Source organism: Pseudonaja textilis, chromosome 4, assembly GCF_049901715.1.
Source record: "Pseudonaja textilis isolate UNSWEBS1 chromosome 4, rPseTex1.2, whole genome shotgun sequence".
Taxonomy (NCBI): Eukaryota; Metazoa; Chordata; class Lepidosauria; order Squamata; family Elapidae; genus Pseudonaja; species Pseudonaja textilis.
Window position 1 is genome coordinate 63,368,015 of NC_141993.1, and position 10,399 is coordinate 63,378,413.

At 38.4% G+C, this 10,399-nt stretch overlaps 1 long non-coding RNA gene across 1 annotated transcript; it reads right to left on the reverse strand.

Moving 5' to 3' along the window:
- Positions 1-3,156: 3,156 nt before the first annotated feature.
- On the reverse strand, positions 3,157-10,398 carry LOC148125861 (uncharacterized). The gene is made up of 3 exons (XR_015743571.1): positions 10,223-10,398; positions 9,204-9,536; positions 3,157-3,183 (listed from the first exon to the last, which is right to left on the reverse strand). It is a non-coding gene; the product is annotated as an uncharacterized LOC148125861 (long non-coding RNA).
- Position 10,399: the final 1 nt, after the last annotated feature.

Here is a 10,399-nt window from a genome sequence, read left to right on the forward strand (position 1 = left end):
ATCTTTCTCAGCTTCATAGCAAGTCCTCAAAGAGGCTAACAATCAGGGAATTAAATCATCATTAAACAAGTTCTTTAAACTATTTAAAAGGCAGTGGTAACTTAAGAATATTCTCAGTTATTACGGTAGTATAAACATCCATTACGCTTGGGTTTAGATTGGGTTTTCTCCAAATGGTATCTTCCAGATATATTAGCATTACTGCTCATATTCTGAGAAGTTACAACTCATCTGTGAGGTGCCAGATGGTGGTGTAAGCTTTTCATTATTAAACTCTAGGATGGTGGAGGGAAAAAGGGCTAAAATCTCAATGGGAGCATTTAGCTGAAATCATTCTAATTCTACTTCATGAAGCTTCCTAGGTTAGCATTCAATAAAATGCTCCTATTGGTATTCTAAACTGGGAGGATTGGCACTGGCCAAATCCTTAATAGTGTGAAGAAACTCAGAGCGAGCTGAGGCCTATTCTATATCAACTATTTCAGGGCTAGAATTAATCTTTCCAGCTTGACTTACAGCGGTTCTTTCAAGAAAGACACGGAAGGGTTTGAGAAAATTGGTTCTGTTCCAGATTACATCAACCGCCAGAATCACACAGCAGTTTGTTCACAGTTTTCACTCTATTTTCTTTTCCACTTTTCTTTATGTGATGTGTCCTCGCAAATGGAAGTCAAAGCAGAGACTTTTCTTTTCCTTCCAGTCCTTTCTTCCTTGTATTTGCCTGAACAATTTACTTCTTCTTTTCCTCCCCCACCCCCTTTTCTGCAGCTGGGTTAGAAACTGGCAAAGCATTAATTACAAAAAATTGGCAAAATGCATAGTTTATTGGAGTGAGTCATCTCTCTTCCATCCCGTTTTTTAGAAAAAGAACACTCCTCACCCCCACCCCTTTTTTGTGGGGTAGCGGGAAATAGAGAATATAGGGCCAGATTTATATAAATTGTATCCAATCCTTCACATCTATTGACTTTAGCATGCAAATTGAAATCATTTATATGGCCACCAAAGAATTTTTCAAAAAGATATTCCTATTTTGATGCCCATAATTTTTGAAATGCATTTATATCCTAAATGCCTCCATAGTTTTGTGATTAGCCTAAATCAAACATCAGGAATCTTTTCCCTTGGAAAGACTAATAAACATCACAGTCATACAATTCAAAAAAAGTTCCTTAGGTTTTTTTTTTCTTCTTCTTTGATCTCAAAAATATATTCCCTACAGTAGTACTAGGACATGATTAATTTCATTGAATATATTTTGAAAGCTGATGATGTCTGGAACAAATCATGTCTATGTTTGATAAATGCTCTCAGTACTTCTCTGGATGAAATTAGTTGTGACATTAATTGCATGAATTCAATTAATGTCCTTGATTTAAGAAGAAATATAAATAACCTTCAGGAAGTCTTATCAGTCTATATCTGTATGTGAGGAGGGAGAAAATATGAGCATTTTAACAAGCTGCTACCTTTATTAAAAGAAAAGTTCCATTAGTGCCACAAGGAATGTCTTTTAAAGCAGGGGTCACCAACCTTTTGGATCTCAGGGACCACCAAATTCATACTTTTAAATCCCGAGGACCACTAATATGATTTTTTTTTAAAGCTAATATATTTAATATAATTTTTAATGTTAATGTTACATACACACACACACACACACACACACACACACACACATTATACACACACACATACATACATCATACACAAACACACACACACACACACACACAGAGTTACTTATTTAATTATAACAAAAATGTAAATGCTTAATGATAACAAAATAAAATGTTCTGGGCTGGAAGCCTCCCCCACCTGGCACCTTCCAAAGAGACAGAAGAGCAGGCGGTCGGTGTGTGTGGGTGTGTGTGTCTGAACTGAGGGGCCTAGGGGCAATTGCTGCTGGGAGAAGCAGAGGCAGAAAGGGGGCTTTGCTCTCCTTGGGGGGCAGCGCCCCTTGGCTGCCACTCCAGGGGCTTCTCAGCAGGCATCTGCCTGCAGAAGGACTGCCGCTCTTGGTGATTAATTGGGGGAGGGGAGGGGAGGGGGAGAAAGTGGGAGCTCCTTTCAGATCCTGGGTGGAGGATTGAGAGGCTCAGATCTACAGCCGAGGAAAAGCTGGGGGGGAGGGGGTTCTTCCAGCCTCATCTGGAGACAAGCAAGGAAAGGTGTCCCTGGGGGCACTTCACTCGCTTTAGCACTTCACTGCCAAACCCAGCCACAGCCAGTGATTATTTGGGGGTGGGGGGGAAGAGAGAAAGTATCTCTCGCATTACCAGGGGAGGAAAGCAGGTGAAACAAAACTCACTCTTTCACTGAGAACTACAAAACGCCAATCTACCGTGTTCCAGGAGTTGAAATCATCAAACGCTCCCACTTGCAGTTCCCATGCCTCCCGGCTCAGGTCTCTGAGATGCATGCTCCCACACACGGCGGCAGTAGCGGCAACAACAGTCCCCTCCCCAGTGCCCGCTGCCAGCTCTCCCCATTAGTTTTCTAGCCTTGAATTGCTCCCGGCTCTCTCTCTTTCCTCTCCCCCCACCCACGTGCAGGCAGGAAAGGGAGACGGAGCCTTGCACAGCTCTCCCCTTTTCCAGCCCTTGCTGCCTCTCCCAACATCGAAGCCTCAGAAATGCAGGCAAAGCCTCCACAGCGGTAGCGCCCCGAGTTGCTTGCTTCTCCACTACTGCCTCCTCCTCCTCCTCCAGCACCACATCCTTCTCTGGGTAGGGCATTTCTTAACTAACCGAGCATGCTAAGGCAACTCAGGACGCCGAAACAAGATGGCGGCGCCCAAGCAAACATTCTTTGCGGCCCGGTACAAAACGATCCATGGACCGGTACCAGTCCAGGGCCCGGTGGTTGGGGACCACTGTTTTAAAACACAAATAGCTGCTTCACAGAGACAATATCTGTTGAGGCTCTTGGAAAGAAGATTAAATATTTCCTCTTTAGCTATTATGTCTTTGTATGATCAGGCAGGCCCAAAATGACTGGATAGTTCAATGAACATGTCTGGCAAAAATATGTTTTCTCTCTGTTTATGTAATGTGGGTTTTCCAGAGGTATAGACTCTACCTGAAATTTCCCTGCTGTATAATAGATGCACCAGATCAAAACTCTATCCCAGTCCACATTCTCTCAGGGTAATTTCTCGGAGGTTGTCTGATGATGGTGAACCTGGATGGTAAAAGCAGCTGTAAATTGATAGAAAAACTCTGATATCTAAGTCACTAATTGCTGAATTAACCCAATTTCCAGGATACCCACAACATACTAAACCTTAAACTAAGCACATTGGGTTTGCACAATATTTTGAATAGGAAATTCAGCCTCTCTTACTTGATCTATTGCCTGAGGCAGGAAAATCTACTAACTGGAGGTGAGACAAAATCTTATAACTACCATTACTTCTATTATGTGCACTTTCCACAGTGACAGCTGTGGAATTGATGAATTGAAAAATAAATCTTACCATTAGCAGGGAATGCTACATGTGATATGGATATGACATGGGCAAGTATTTCCTCTTTTTCTTATTTAAAAGTATTATATGAAAGACTCAATTGATGTATTCCCTGTGGAACAAGAAAAGGTGCTACAAAAAATTGAGGAGAATGAGGGGATCAGTTATTGATTGACAACTTGATTTTTTTTAGTAAAAGTTTTATTGGGTTTTCACAAAACATAATAGAAATAAAACATCTTTTTTTGAGAGCAGCATGATTCCAGGTTATTACATCTCCATACAGACATAATCTCAGTTACATATTCATCTTTGTATTCAATTTCATATCTCATCACTATTTTATTAATTTTTCAATAATTCTTCTCTTCCCTTACTTTCCTCAGCCTTATTTTATAATTATCTCATTCCTTTCTAATTTAATTACATATCTTTTTCTAAATTTCTATATTTTTCTAGTCATTATACTTGTACTTTTATCTGTCCTACTTACAATTTCATAGATTCTTTTCCATCATCATCCCGAAAGGGAAGAGAAAGAAGAACATTCCCTCCCCTTCCAGGCATTAAAAAGCAAGGTTCCTCCTATAACTACCAAATAGTGGTTGTCACCTTTATATTTTAAAATTATTATCCTTTCAAATCTCATTAAACATTTAATTTATATATTGTACAATTACAACATTCAATTTATAATATCTATTTTATATCATATAACTCTTATCAACCGAATTCCGCTTGGTACTTTTCCTTAACAATACACACTTAATTCTAAAAAAAGAAAAAATATATAAAAATAATGAATAAAATGATTAATCCATTCAAATTCATCCTGACAACTGATATTGATATCGATTTCATTATAAATCTTTCACATTTCTCTTCAATTGTATTTTATAAATCCTTAAAAACAATTAAATTATTTTCATTCATTCCTATTTCCTAGCAAGCATTCCATTACATCACAATACCAGTTTTATCTTTCACTTTAATCACCTGTTTCATATTTTCTAGCTCATTACTATTTCTAATATAACAATGCTATCTCTTGTACCCTTGCAGAATCCTCTTTTAATTTATATTTTTAACCATTATCTCTTTTAAGTAGGCTAATAATACCTTTAATCCTTGTACGTTTTTCCTGTTTCTTTATTTCCTGTTTGTCCCTTATAACTTTTCCTTTTTATCTTTCCCTTCTTTTTCTCTCTACCCTTTTTGTCCCCCTGTCTGATTCTCCCTTCTGTAGTCCTCTCTTCTGCTTCTTCCTAATGTTGTATTTACTTTTCAAACTATTCTTTTTTTAGTTGTTTCCCCAAGACTTAAATTTTTAACCCCCTTTCCCCCTTTTTTCCATTTTACCCCACATTACATTGTTTGGTTGCTAAAGATGGCTTCTTCTTTGTCCAACCTTTCTTGTTCTTCAAGCATTTCTTGTTGTTTTTCATAGTTCAAAATCTCCATTTCTAAAAATTGAAGTGCGAAGCCAAAGGATCCTCTTCCCTCTTATGACTCTTCTTTCATTTTTTAAGTTCCATTTTTAATTCCTCAAGGAGTACTGCCATTTTAAACACTTTTAAACAACCACCCGATTGATTTTAATTCAAACCACTAAAAATCCAACACCCCAAATTTCAAAAATTACCAAGTAATCCAAAGCTTTTTCTTCTTACTTCTTTCTTCCACTTTTCCTTTCCAGGGGTTCTGTTATATTGTAGCAAAGTTTCAGTTACAGTATATCCTTTGGAAATCTTTTTTAAAGTTTCAGTTCATTCTTCTTTACTTCCAGGTGATACTCTGTGATTTCCAAGTCCACCCTTTCTTTTTCTCTCCACTTTCTTCCTTTTGAGGGCTTTAGAATGTCCAAAAAATATTTATTTTCCCTTTGACACTTTAATTTCAGTTTAGGATTACCTGTTAGTGTCAACACAAATCAACACAAATTTCTTAGTTGAGTCTCTTCTTTTTTAACTTTCAAAGCCGATTGCAGCTATCAATGTGAGAAAGAAAGAAAAACTTTTTTCCTTTTCCCCCTCTCTTCTCCGCCGCTTTAAAAATCTTTTAAGAATAACACTCTTAATAATTTTAGTTCCAGGGTACCCTGCATAGATGTTATCTCAGCTTAGCCCAGTCTGTCAAGCTCTCTCCCTTTGTCTTCCCTCCTGCTCAATCTTGTCCGGTCAAGTTCCTCTTTGAGTTGGCCATTTCTGACCACTGCTGCAACCGCCTTCGGGAAAGGGGGTAATGCGACTTCCCTCAACTCAGTTGACAGTCTCCCACCTCTTTCCCACCTCTTTGGGATGGCTTCAGCCCCGAATCCAAAGGATCAGGGCGCTCCAGCGGCGAACACAGATCGAAACCGTGCACAATTGTGGATTTCGGTCTGTCGCCGAAGAAGCCCAAACTGGAAGCTCTGACAACTTGGTTTTGAAGAATTAGAAAAAAAAAATTGTTTATAGTTTGGAGATACTGTAAAAAGGCATTAAGTTCTGGACCACATAATTAGATTGATAAAAATCAGATTCAATTTTTTTGGAATTAACAAACATTTGGCAATTGGTGAAGAAAACTGATAGCTAATGGAGAAGAGTTAGGAATAGTTTGAATTAAATGAGAAACCAAAGACGATGCTGTAAGTGTGAAAGATGATCATACGTCACTTTTTTCAATTCACTTTTTCTACTATGGTAACTTTGGTCACTAAACAAATGGTTGTAAGTTGAGGACTACCTGTACTACTTAGCCCTGCTCTGTCAGTGCTCAGATGAGCATCGTGACAACATTGCCTTTTTTCAACTTCATCCCTTCTTTAATGACCCGATTTCTGTGATTAATGCATAGGATGTCTTTGTAAGAAATCCACAAACTGCACTGGGTTCAGAACTTGGAAGCTATGATTCTATCCATTGTTCCTCACTGAGAGCATATGATTGAGTAACACTGTCTTCCTGTTATCTTCTGAAGTATATTCACTGTTTTTTTAAAAATCTCTTTCATCAGTCAATATGATTGCAATAGACTATCAGTGGTCCCAGCCATTCTGCAATGGCTTGATACAGGTAGTCCTCAACTTCTGAAGTTAAGGTCCATTTGAAGTTGCAATGGACCTACACAGGGCTACTTGCGACCCAGACTTGAAGTTCCGAAAGTTGTCCCTGCCTGCAATCATGTGATCAAATTTTGAGTGCTTGGCAGCCGGTTCACGTTTACAACTGTTTGCAGTATCCTGTGATCACATGATCACAATTAACAAAGTTTTGGACATCACAATAGGTTCACTTAATGAGCAATATGTTCACTTAACAACCATGATTTTGTTAATGACTACTGAAAAAAGGTAGTAAAATTGGGCACGGTCACATGATGACCCACTTAATGACTTGCATGACTTTTAATGTAATTTTGGGCTCATTACAATCACAGGTTGAGGGCCAGCTGTATATTAATGAAAGGAAACTAAGCTACAGTTTTGTAATATACATCACCATTTAAATGTACCATAAATGTTTTGAAAACTATTATCCAAATGATAAACACAATGAAAAGTTGATTTTTCTCCCTCCCTCTTTTACAAAGTTATAATTTTTTGGTCGATTTTCATATTTTATGATTTAAATCTATGCACCACCAAATGACCTATTCATTTCAATTAGATCACTGTTTCAGAGGGGAAAAATCTTGCAACCATTATCCTTTAGGTTTAATTATTTTAAAATAATTTTTTCTAATGTAACTGCTGTCCTCCAGGAGTCAGACTTCAACTTTCATCAACACTATAATGCTAATGATATGTGGGAGCAAGAATGGGAAAGCAGAGGTATTCTCTGTAGAAAGTCAAGGTATTTTGAAATATTTAGTCACAAAACATTGGCATTAAATCAATTAAAACTATGAAACATCAAATATGTTCCAGTTTGTTCAGACTTTTATTTTGTTTTGAAAATTGTTTGGACAATTTTCTAAAATCTTCTATCAATCTTCAAAACAAACTCAGGGAAAGCAATCATAAAATCTAAATACTTTACATGAATAAACTCTATTTGAATCAGCAAAGTAATTTAAATCAAACTACTTCTTGGAATGGTCTACAACAGGGCCCACCAACTGTCAGGGTTCCAGAAAAACAAACTCCAACAGCAAAACTCTGAGACAGGCATTTTCTCAAATGAGTTCTATTTTATTAGAGTTGTTATTCTGGCACATCTGGGAAAACCCGAATCTGAAAGTTCTGAGTTTTCCTCCAATAAGTAAAAATTACAAACCCACCCAATGCCCCAATCACGCATCCTTTCCAACTTGAGACATCCATTCAACCATTCCTCCACCAGGTGCAGGAATAACATGACCTTGATTTTAAAGAAGAATGCTATTCTGTCTAACCATACACGCTCCATGAAATCCCCCTTCCCAACTTCCCAAGCTCAATAATGTGGAAGGGTGGAAGCTTCTGGTGCTAATATCGCTTCCAAAGCTGGCAGCAACCTTTTTGCCACATGTGGAATTTTAGGGTCATGATGAGAACATTATGGCTTGCCCATTCATAAGGCTTGCCAGTTTACAAAATGCTATCCTGACAGAATCCAGAAGCCAGTCATAAAACAAAAATGCTAGGCAAGGGATGGATCCTGGTGAGCACCAAAGGAACAGCTTACAAGCACTGGCATCATTTTGAGTATCCCAGTTCTAGACAAAATGGTCATCCCCAACAAGAAAGAAAAATTCTTAAACATAAATGGAACAAAAAACAAATTAATTCAAACAGCCAAGATATCTTTTTTAACCAAATCTTTTAAAATAACTTGCTATTCAGTCATATTTCCTGCCTTTGAAATATAAGGAGTTTAACCTCAAAGGGTAAACAGTAGGGCTCTGAAAAAATATTTATTAAATTTAGCTATTGTGTGGACACATACTGTTACTATTATATCTCAGATGCTTATTTGAAGCCTTGCTTCAATTTCTTTTTAAACATTTAGAAATATTTCTTTTAAAACATTGGCTTTTAACTTATGCCTTCTTTTTCAGCTATGTGAAATTCACTTTTTTTCCTATTATAATCACTGGCTATAGAAAATATATCATTTGTTAACATTGACTTTGATGTTTGAAATATTTCTGCTGCCTACATTTCCTTTTCCTTTTCTTCCTTTGTATCATAACTGATGTCTGAATTCAACTTGTAGTCGACAATTCTTGTTAAACAACCTTAATTAAGACTAGCAACTCTGATGCTAAGCAAAAAGGCTAGAAAGAGTCACCACTACAGGTAGTCTAGTTAGGATGGCAATTGATATAAGGAGTGCCATATGACTTGTTTAGTGAGGCAATCTTTTCAGTAGTTAAGCAGTGAGTGTGGATCATTTAGCAAGTACTTCCCTACAACTTCATTAAATTTTCAACAAGCAAAATCAGTGAGGAAGCTAAGCAAGAATTTGCAAGTCCTGGGTGATTTACAAAAAGGCCATGAGCAGGATGGGGCTTGGGGAACATGAGGATATATGGGCAGCTGGGGAGGTGCGGCACAAATGCAGTGAGGCTTGGGAAGAGTGTGCAAGAATATGTGAGTGGTGGGAGAGATGTGACATGAAGTGACTGTTGCTGGGTAGGGGATATACGAGTGGTCTGGAGGCATGATATGAGCACAATGAGGCTCAGGGAGGATGTGTGAGGATATGTGGTTAGCCAGTGAGGTACTGCAGAAGTGCTGGGGAAGGGTATACAGATAGGGAAGACTTACTGAAGCAAGTTGTGACTTTTCTTGCTGGTATCCCCATTTGTCTTTGCTTATGGGGGTAGGTCGCAAAGCACAATCACTTGACCATGGGATGCTACAACTGTAAGTGTGAGCCAGCTGTTCTGTGGAAGTGCTGGGATATGCACCTTTAAGGACTAGTCATAACCATTGCTTGTTCTGCACTGTTGTAACTTCAAAGAGTCGCTGACCAAGTGATCATTAGCAGAGGATTACCAGTAGACAGTTTCACATCTTTGACTTTTGCTTACATCCTAACCAATTTTCCATCCTTTGGAATGCTTGAGTAGAAGGAGTTTCATTCCAGTTTGTGAAGAACTGCAATAAGAGATAAAGGTAGATGTAATTATGATAGAAAAAAATGAAAAAAACAAAACACAGTGCAGAACTTAGACAAGCAACATGTCTTTAACCCTTCCTCTTTCCCTGTTGCAAACACATGACTATGTGTACAACAGGGTTCCCCAACCTCCAGGCCGCAGCCCGTTCAAAACTGGTGAGCACCTTCACGCAGGCAACTCTACTTAGACAAATATCAGGCACACATGCTTGTGCAAATGGTTGCCTGCTGCTTACATGGAATCATCCTCGCTCTTCCCCACTTCTCCGAAGTCTCTTCCCTTCCAAATAAGTTTTTGTTCAGGTAAGAACAAAAACCAGCCACTGAATATTTGGTGAATTTGGGGCCAGGCATTATTTTAAATGCCTGACTTCTACATGGGACAGGAGCGAAGATAAAATGAGACAGGGAATAGAGAATACCATGTAAGAAACACGGGCTTTTCAGTGTAATAAATGTCTACTTGCTTTGAGTTGTCTGCAATTTTAAAAAATTGGATAATTAAACACCATCCAATCAAATCATGTTTGTGCCAGGCAGTCCCACTCCTGGACACGTTTAGTTGTGAGGAAGCCCCATTGAATTTGATCGGATGCTTGCTGAGAAAACGTGTAAAATCACACAGCATTCAATTACTTTCAGGAATTATCCCTGTCTTTATCACCATTTCCGGAGATGGGAGAACGAAGTAGCAGTCTAGCGCGTCTGAAGGGCAGGAGAAGACTCGATTTGACATCTTAAGTCAGTATTTGCATTTCCAAACATATCACTTCCCCTCTTCTTACTTTCTGAACTTCCTTCTTAAAATCCGAAAGCTCACTACGACATCGCGGAAGAACTG